This window comes from Arvicola amphibius, chromosome 9, assembly GCF_903992535.2.
Source record: "Arvicola amphibius chromosome 9, mArvAmp1.2, whole genome shotgun sequence".
Classification (NCBI taxonomy): Eukaryota; Metazoa; Chordata; class Mammalia; order Rodentia; family Cricetidae; genus Arvicola; species Arvicola amphibius.
The window spans coordinates 86,276,565-86,286,122 of record NC_052055.2 but is presented as its reverse complement, the minus strand read 5'-3'; the positions used below and the strand labels follow the sequence as shown (position 1 = coordinate 86,286,122).

Below are 9,558 nucleotides of genomic sequence, written 5' to 3'. Positions count from 1 at the left end.
CTCTTCTCTTCCTTGCCTTCCCATCTACCCCCCTCATCATTCTTCTTCAGACAGGGCAGGACTCCCATGGGCTTTAACAAAGCATGGCACATCAAGTTGAGGCAGGACTAAGCTCTGTCTCTTGGGAGAAGACTGTGTGGGTTAATGCAGCATGGGAAACAAATTCCCAAAAGGCAGCTAAGAGGTAGAGACTGCTAGGAGTTTTACAAAGAGACCAAGTTATAAAACTGTCACACGCAGAAGGTTTAGTCAGTCCCATGCAGACTCCACAACTGTTATTCAAGAATCCATGAGCTCCCATGTGCTCAGGTCAGCTGTCTCTGTGGGCTCCTTATCATGATGCCCCTGACTTCCTCCTCCCTTTCTTCAGCACGACTACAGGTGCTCAACCCAGTGTTTGGCTGTGGATATCAGCATCTGCTTCTATCAGTTACTGGGTAAAATAATTCTGATGACAATTAGGGTAGTGTAATTGAACTGTCCTAGGACAACAAGGAAGGCTCTTCACTTTTTCGCTGCTCCTTTTCCACTGCCACAATCTTGGCAGCTCAAATTAACCCCAAAAAACTTTTATTTCTACCCATGATTTCCTTTTGTTCAATAGTTTCACAGTTTCGTCACTTACTTATATATACTTTTGTTTATAGTTCTCAATATACCTTGAATAATAATAAATTATAATATGAAAGTCAACATTGTATATGGATTACATGAAGACTTTTATACTATATGTATTCATGTTATATGTGCATTTATAGATTTATACAAATTAGAAACAAATTCTCTTTGTTTAGATTAACTTCAACTTCACAACTTAACTGTCCTTCTAGATTTCAGCCCACATTCGATGTTGTAATAATGATGAAGACTATCTGTATTAACTCTCCTTTAAATGAGGATGATTGTACTTACAGAAATAAAATATTTAGCATAGATCTCATGAGTGAATGTGTCACTGTATTTTCTATCTGTTATGAAAGGCCAGATATGGAAAATATCTACACAAGGAAAAGAAATGGATTTTAACACCAGTTCTATTTTCAGCTAGAGAAAGTTTGAATACTTACTTGGTGTTTCAGTATTTGAAATTTCTCATTTGTACAATGAATGCTAATCATTAAATATTCATATTTTAATAAGTTTTATCAGAACATATTTTCCTCCCCTTATTTTCTAACTAAAACATTTTCTTTTTTTAGTACATTTTCTGAAATGTATCTTTTTTTCTTTTTAGTTCTTCATGTTTCATATAAGAAAACTGGATTCATTTCTGAGACTTAATTTTATCATAAATGGCAAAAATTTCAAAATTGTTAGCTGATGGGCATAAGGAGCAGGTTAAAAAAAACAATTTTGGAAACATGCCTAAAGAAAGCATCACCTGCAAGAGAACCAGTTTGCAATAGCCCGTGATTTATTAACTTTTGTGGTGTGGAGTAAGAATAAATGATCTATCATACTAATAAATAGCTCATATTTTAATAAGAGTAGCATGTGGCCATATATGGGCCCTCTAGGACAAATGTTCTTCTCTGGGATCCTGATCCATCATACACACAAGCTTTCATCTTTGTTGCTAACGCTCTACAATTTATATCCATTGTTGATGTTAGTGTACTCATTTTTTCAGGAAAGATAGAGGTGATTTATAACAAACAAAATTTGGATATTATTTTCTTGACAGTGGTGGACTCAGGTGCTTAAACATTGTTTTTAAATAATTAGGCAGATGATTTGATATAAAATGTTTATCCTAATATTTGAAATCTGAATACTTTAACAAATCTACAAAAAAGGAGGCAGGAACAAAAATAAAATATTTATAAAAACATAGTAAGAGCATGGACATGAATAGTCAGGAAAGTACTCTAATAAATGTCATCCTCTTAGTCTTAGAGCAGCTATTCAGAAAAGAAAACTCTTAGTGAAATTTAGTATCTGAAATAGCATTATTACATTTGTCATTGTTGTTGGTGTTTCCATGGACTGAGGGTAGAGAATACTACTTGCTGTTGAAGCACTTTACTTCTGGGCTACAACGTAAATGCCAGAAACAAATTCAGAAGTCACTATAACCACACATGATTCCTATTTTCAAGTAGGAAAATATAAGTAATAAAAAGATACAAATCAGAATATTCAAATATAATTTCAATAACTGTATTATTTGTCATCAAATATCTACTGTATGTGTGTGCGTGCATGCGTGTATGCGTGCGTGAGTGTATGCTGAAAGGAATGATAATGTAATTAAATTAAAGGCCTTGCTCATGCTATGCAAGTGAGCTCCAAAAAAGCTATGATCCAAATTCCAGAAATATATGGTATATATTTAAAGGTGTATATGTTAGTATGTGTTCATGTGAGAGTTTATATGTATTATATGCATAAAGATGCCTGGAAAAAACGGAAAAGGGTGTAAGACTCCTTGGAACTCAATTCACAAGTTTTCAAGCTATGAGATACAGATTCTGGTATCTGAACTTGGGTCTTCTGCCAGAGCAGTGAGCACTCTTAATCACTAAGCCATCTTTCCAGACCTATCAAAAAGTATTTTTACATTACTCTATATTTCTTTTTGTATTTATACAATTGAACAGATAGTATATTGTTTGTTGGTACAAAGGATGGCATATATGTAACTAATTGTGTTTGCCCCATACAATACAAAGACTATAAAACTAAACACAAAAATTGATGAAGTGTAAAGTGTCTAAGATGTTTATCCCTTCTGTAAATGAACTGCTGAAGTTTTCTAACTTCTACCAAAATACAAGAGACTACCTAGAAAACCTACTAGGTCTATATCCTGAAAAGAGACATATTCCTTTTTCTAAGTAGCAAAATAGACTTCAGTTACCCCTAATAAAAGATAACATCTTTATTAACATAGTTCAGAACATTGCTATAACCATGGAATTAAGAAGCTGGAGATGGCATGGAGAATTGTCACCTAAGAAATAATGCTGGCCTATTAAACCTGGAGGTAACACACTTTCCATCTGAAGTAGAAAGCATGTGTTAAACTAAGAACTTAGGGTATGTGGGGCATTTTGTCTAATTATTTAACCAAAATCTTTTGTATGTGTAAAAGACAGACTATGTGTGTCAGAAGATATAGAAATCAGAGAAGCATACAGGAATCCTTATTTATATCAACCATAAGGGCATAGTGACCAAACTCTGGTCATTAGGCCTGGGACAAGAACCTATACTCTCTGAGGCACCTCACTGAGCCTACATCATTTTTAAATAGGCAAACTCAGTTCTTTAATAATGAGATATCAAAATAAGTTGACTTTTATAGTGTAGATCTCTATTTTCTATTATTGTGTGATACAATTGACCATCCTTTAGATATATACCCAAAAGTGGAATTGCTGGGTCTTGAAGAAGGTTGTTCCTAATTTTCTGAGAAATCGCCATACTAATATCCAAAGGGGCTGTACCAGCTTTCACTCCATCAGCAATGCAAGTGTGTTCCCTTTACCTCACAATCTCTCCAGCATAAGTTGTCATCGGTGTTTCTGATCTTGTGTATTCTTACAGGTGTAAATGGAATGTCAAAGTTGTTTTGATTTGGATTTTTCTGATGACTAATAATGTTGAACATTTCTTTAATTGTCTTTCAGCCATTTTAGATTCTTCTGTTGAGAGTTCTCCGTTTAGGTCTGTACTCCATTTTTTATTTCATTATTTTTTCTTTTGATGGCCAATGTCTTGAATTCTTTGTATATTTTGGAGATCAGACCTTTTTCTATTATGGTGTTGGGGAAGATCTTTTCCAATTCTGTAGGTTGCCATTTTGTCTTGTTGACCATGTACCTTGCTTTACAGAAGCTTTTTGGTTTCAGAAGGTCTCATTTATTAATTGTTTCTTTCATTGTCTGTGCCACTGGGGTTATATTTAGGAAGTGGTATTCTGTGTCAATCCATTCAAGTGTACTTCCCACTTTCTGTTTTATGAGGTTCAGTGTGGCTAGCCTTATGTTGACATCTTAAATCCATTTGGACTTGAGTTTTGTGCATGGTGATATATATATATATATATATATGTCTATTTTCATTCTTCTACATGTTTATATCCAGTTATGCCAGCACCATTTGTCTAATAGGCTTTTTTCAATATTGTTTTTTGCTTCTTTGTCAAAAATTAGGTGTTCATATGTTTGTGGATTAATATCTGGGTCTTTGATTAGATGGAGAAATTTTGAGGTGTGATAAAGATTTTTTTTTGTTTTGGCATCATATTCCAAGAAATTTTCAATATTTTCAAATTTATAAAAGTTCTATTTATGATAATGCATCAGAGATACACATTGTATACTCAGAATTTTGGCATCAATCTTTTTCAGATTATGGATGTACAGTCTGACATGCAATCTTAATATGACCAGTACATGAGATATACATCAAGTATACATCAAACTATAGCTCCCAAGTTTCATTGAGACCATAGGGTAAGCAAATGCTAAACAGTGTAATGTAGATAAAATCTGATGTTAACTAAGATACAGGTAGCTGATTTTGCCTTGGAATACATTTTATTTATACTGATTTTATCATGATGTAGCTGTATACTTATTTTTACTTTTTTTTCATTGAGCTATATATTTTTCTTCACTTTCCTACCTTCCCCTCCATTCTATACTCTCCCATGATCTCCATGCCCCCAATTTATTCAGGAAATCTGTCTTTTTCTACTTTCAATGTAGATTAGATAAACGTATGTCCCTCTTTGGGTCCTCTTTTTTGTCTAGTTTTTCTGTGGTTATAAAACATAGACTGGTTTTTCTTTGTTGTATATCTAAAGCCAATTATGTGTGTATACATATTATATTTGTCTTTCTGGGTCTGGGGTACCTCATTCTTTATGATATTTTCTAGATCCATCCATTTGCCTACAAATTTGAAGATACATTATTTTTTTCTGCTGCATAGTACTCAATTGTGCAAATGCTGCACATTTTCTTTATCCATTTTTTGACCAAGGGGCATTTAGGCTGTTTCTACTTTTTGGCTATTGTAAATAATGCTGCTATGAACATACTTGTATACATATTCTTGTGATGTGATTGAACATTCTTTGGTTATATGCCCAAAAGTTGTATTGCTGGGACTTGAGATAGGTGTTTCCTAATTTTCTGAGAAATTGCCATACTGATTTACAAAGCAGCTGTACCTGTTTGCACTCCAACCATCAATGGAGGAGTGTTACTTTTACCCCACATCCTGTTCACAGAACTATAAAGAACAAATCTCAACTTCATATGGAAAATCAAAAAAAAAAAAAAGCAGTATAGCCAATCCAATCCAGTACAATAAAGGAACTTCTGGAGTCATCACAAACTCTGACTTCTAATTCTACTACAGAGCTACACTAATGAAAGCTCTATTCTTTAAGAAACATTGGTATATATTATCATTTATCCTAACCTTCCTGCAATTATGACTGAGAAATATAATCTAGAGAATCAAACATATACACAGCTATGATCCTCTTGAAAACTGAATTAAAAATATAACTCTCTGTCATGTCATGAGTTATCAATTCCTTTTGTTCTGACACCTATCTTTTGCTACCAGTCTCATATGATTTACAAATGATAATAATGTTATCTACTTATAAATGGAGCAAAATCCTAACATGCATTTCATTCTTAAAAGAGTGAAAAAGAGTATTGCAATCCTAGTATTATTCAGTCATAAATTTCATAATAAAATATTAAATATGTTCTACTTTTTATACTTTTATTAATCTACCTTTTAACTCCAATGAATACTAGTATTTTGACAGGATCATTTTTTTTTTTACTGTCAAACAACTTATTCCCCAAAGAATGTTTGAACTGTAAACATTCCTGTACCAGATTGTGTAAGCTCACATCTTTAAATATTGATGCTGGTATTCACAGTGCACAATAGAAACTCTAGCATTATGTATTCAGTAAAAGTTTAGTAAATAAATAGATGAATAATTTATGCATTTTCTCATCTTGAGTTCTTTGCATAACCCTTGATAGCACAACTTCTAGTGAAGCCGGAAAGCTGTTGGAAGTTTAAGAAATGTTGAACACACTAGGGCTAGAGTCACAGTCTGACTGTTTTTTTTAGGTGTCTTCATGTATTTTTCTTAGACAGCTAACCAGATCTTGACAATATTTTGGCATTGCTCTATAAATCAAATAAATGAGTACATTGTATACACAGTAACAAAAATGTAATTAGTAACTTTCATTTTTCTTTTTAAGTATGTGTTTCCATGATTATGACTTTATATGGAGGGCCTGTCTTCTCAGACCCATGTCAAAATACACTATTGTTTTTGAGGAAGGAAAACCACAGCTTGCAAAATGCATGGTTGGGATGTAGAGGCTCCATCTTGACTCTTTAGCCATATAGAAAGAGATAGAAAATTTCATTTACTACATTCACAATCATTACGAACATTCTTTCCAAGACTGTTTTCTTTTAAATTGTGTAAAATTCATCCAAATTACAACGTGTGATACCAATTATGATGAAAAACAACGGTGACCAAGCTCACATTCAGGCGAATGTAAATCAGAAACACTGTTATCAATTGACCGCTAAAAAAAAAAAAATAAGGGTCCTTTTTATGACAGGGAAGAAATATTGCAAGAATAATATTTGCACGAGATAATTTTAAATATTGTTTGCTTAGTGAAGATATAAAAGAGATAAAACCATGACGTTTTTTGTTTTGTTTTTCTTTTTGAAGGAGGATTTTGTTATAGCTTTGGAGCCTGTACTGGAGACAGCTCCTGAAGACAAGGCTGGCCAAAAACTCATAGAGATCCTGCTGTCTCTGCCTCCCAAGTGCTGGGATTAAAGGCATGTGCCACCACCACCTGGTAATTCATGAGGGTTTGAATATTCATTATACTATAAACAGATACTCTTCCATGGAAACTTAATTTTCATGTAATATTGATTTTTTTCATTAAATTTAGTATTTTTCCATTCAAATTGTCTAATTTCTATTGGCCATAATGCAGTAAAATATGGAATAGAAGGTTGAGAGTAGCCAGTTATATTTGAACTTGGGACTGTATATTTATCAGTTCATTATGAATAATAGTTATCAAACAGTGCATTTTATATGGGTATCCAATATAATATTGAGGAAGTTTTTCCTATGTAGCTAGATGACTTTTATCAAGGATGAGTGTTAGAAAGTTGCAATGTTTTTACTTGTTGAAGTGATGGTATAAATATTTTATTCTCTCAATATTACAAAATTTTAAACATAGCATGAATATGTGAGGTGACTAGTGTTGGCTCTTGACTAGTGTTATATACCTCTCCTCATAAGAATTCTTGACTAAATGATCTGATAATCTGTTTAGAGGTTTTGTAATGAGGTTTTGGGTCAGGCAAAGGACAGGGAAGTCCCTGCAGGCTGTTGGAAAACACCCAACGTTCTAGTCAACAGGCAGGGTGGGGTCATGACTAGTTCACAAAAACATGTTTTCTTCATAACCGATGAACTTGTCATCAACACAAAAACTAAAGAGAGAAATACTGGAGCTAACAGATATTATAAACCAAATGTACATATCAGATATTTGCAGACTGTCACCAAAGCACAAAAGAATATAAATTCTACTCCAGGCCTCATCAATCTTTCTTCATATTGAACACATGCTTGGACACAAAGAAAATCTCAACAGATGTAACTGAAATAACTTCAGGCATCTTATTCAACTAGCATGGATTAAAGCTTGATTTCAGTAACAGCAGAAACAACAGAATGCTTACGTACCCATAGAAAGTGAACAACTCTCCACAGAATAAAAAATAGATCAGGAGAGAAATTAAAAGAAAAATTAAAGACTTTTATAGAATTCAATGAAAATGAGTGCACAACATACCCAAACTTATGGGACATAATGAAAACAGTGCTAAGAAGAAAGTTCATAGAATTATGTGCCTACATTTAAAAAATAAAAATATTTCATACTAGCAACTTAACAGCACACCTGAAACTTATGGAGAAAAGAGAGCTAATCACTCACAAGAGTATTAGAAAACAACAATTAATCAAACTGAGGGATGAAATTAATAAAACAAAACAAAAAAGGAAACATAAAAAATTAATGAAACAAAGAGTTGGTTCTTTGAGAAAATCAGCAAAATGGATAAAGCTGTATACAAGCTAAATAAAAGGCAGAGAGATAATACTAAAATTAACAGTCAGAAAAGAAAAAAAATGGGGACATAACAACAGACACTGAGGAAATCCAGAGAATCATAAGGACATACTTTAAAAACATGAACTCCATCAAATCGGAAAAAAAATCTAAAAGAAATGTACAATTTTTTAGATAAGTACCTCTTATCAAAGTAAATCAAGATAAGATAAATGAATTAAAAAGACTTTTGACCCTCAGTGAACTAGAAACAGTCATTAGATTCTCCCAAACAAAACAAGCCTAGGGCCAAATGGTTTAAGTGCAGAATTCTATCAGATTTCAACAGTTAATGCCAATTCTCCTCAAATTATGCCACAAAATAGCAACAAAAGGAATACAGTGCAAGGACACATTTTTCCTGATACCCATACCATAAAAAGACTCAAAAAATAAGAGAAGTGCAGTTCCTCGTTAGTATAGTGGTGAGTATCCCCGCCTGTCACGCGGGAGACCGGGGTTCGATTCCCCGACGGGGAGGCACAAATTAGTCTTTGCCGGGCAGCGGTGGCGCACGCCTTTAATCCCAGCACTTGGGAGGCAGAGGCAGGCGGATCTCTGTGAGTTCGAGACCAGCCTGGTCTACAAGAGCTAGTTCCAGGACAGGCTCCAAAGCTACAGAGAAACCCTGTCTCGAAAAACCAAAAAAAAAAAAAAAAAAGAGAGAGAGAATTACAGATTAATATGATTTTTTGTTTGCTTATCTTTTTGAGACAAGGTTTCTCTGTATATCTTTGCTGTACTGAAACTCACTCTGTAGACCAGGGTGGTCTCTAACTCACAGGAATCCACCTGCCTTTGCCTCCTTAGTGCTGGTACTAAAGGTATGTGCCACCACTGACCAGTTGCCAGTTATTTTAAAGGAAACAGAGAGGACCAAAAGAGAAGACCAAGAAGTAGGCTCTTCCAAATTTCCTGAGACACAGACATTGACAGTACAGAGAAGACAAACAACAGTTCCAAGAAACAGAAAGCCACCTCAATGATTAGACCAAGATGCAGACACTGCTGGCATCAATTGAAGGATGAGATGGGTAGGCAATAATGCAAGAATTCATCCAACAACCTAAAAAACAATGTGGTAACACAAGAACCTAGTGTTTTACATCAAGAAGACATGATCATGCTAACTCAGAAGAAGCAGGAGAAAATGATTTAATATGTTTCTTTATAAAGATGATGGACACTTTCAAAAAGGACATGAAATGGAGGAAAAGACAAGCAAAATATTGGAAAAAATAATAAATCTCTCAAAGAAACCAAAAAAAAAAAAAAACCCCAATCATCAAGTAAAACAAACAGTTTAAGATTTGAAGTCTGAAACAGAGGCAATAAAGAAAACACA

At 33.9% G+C, this 9,558-nt stretch overlaps 1 non-coding gene across 1 annotated transcript; it reads left to right on the top strand.

The window, feature by feature from the left end:
• Window positions 1–8,621: 8,621 nt before the first annotated feature.
• Window positions 8,622–8,693, top strand: Trnad-guc. Its single transcript has one exon. It is a non-coding gene; the product is annotated as a tRNA-Asp (tRNA).
• The last annotated feature ends 865 nt before the right edge of the window (window positions 8,694–9,558 follow it).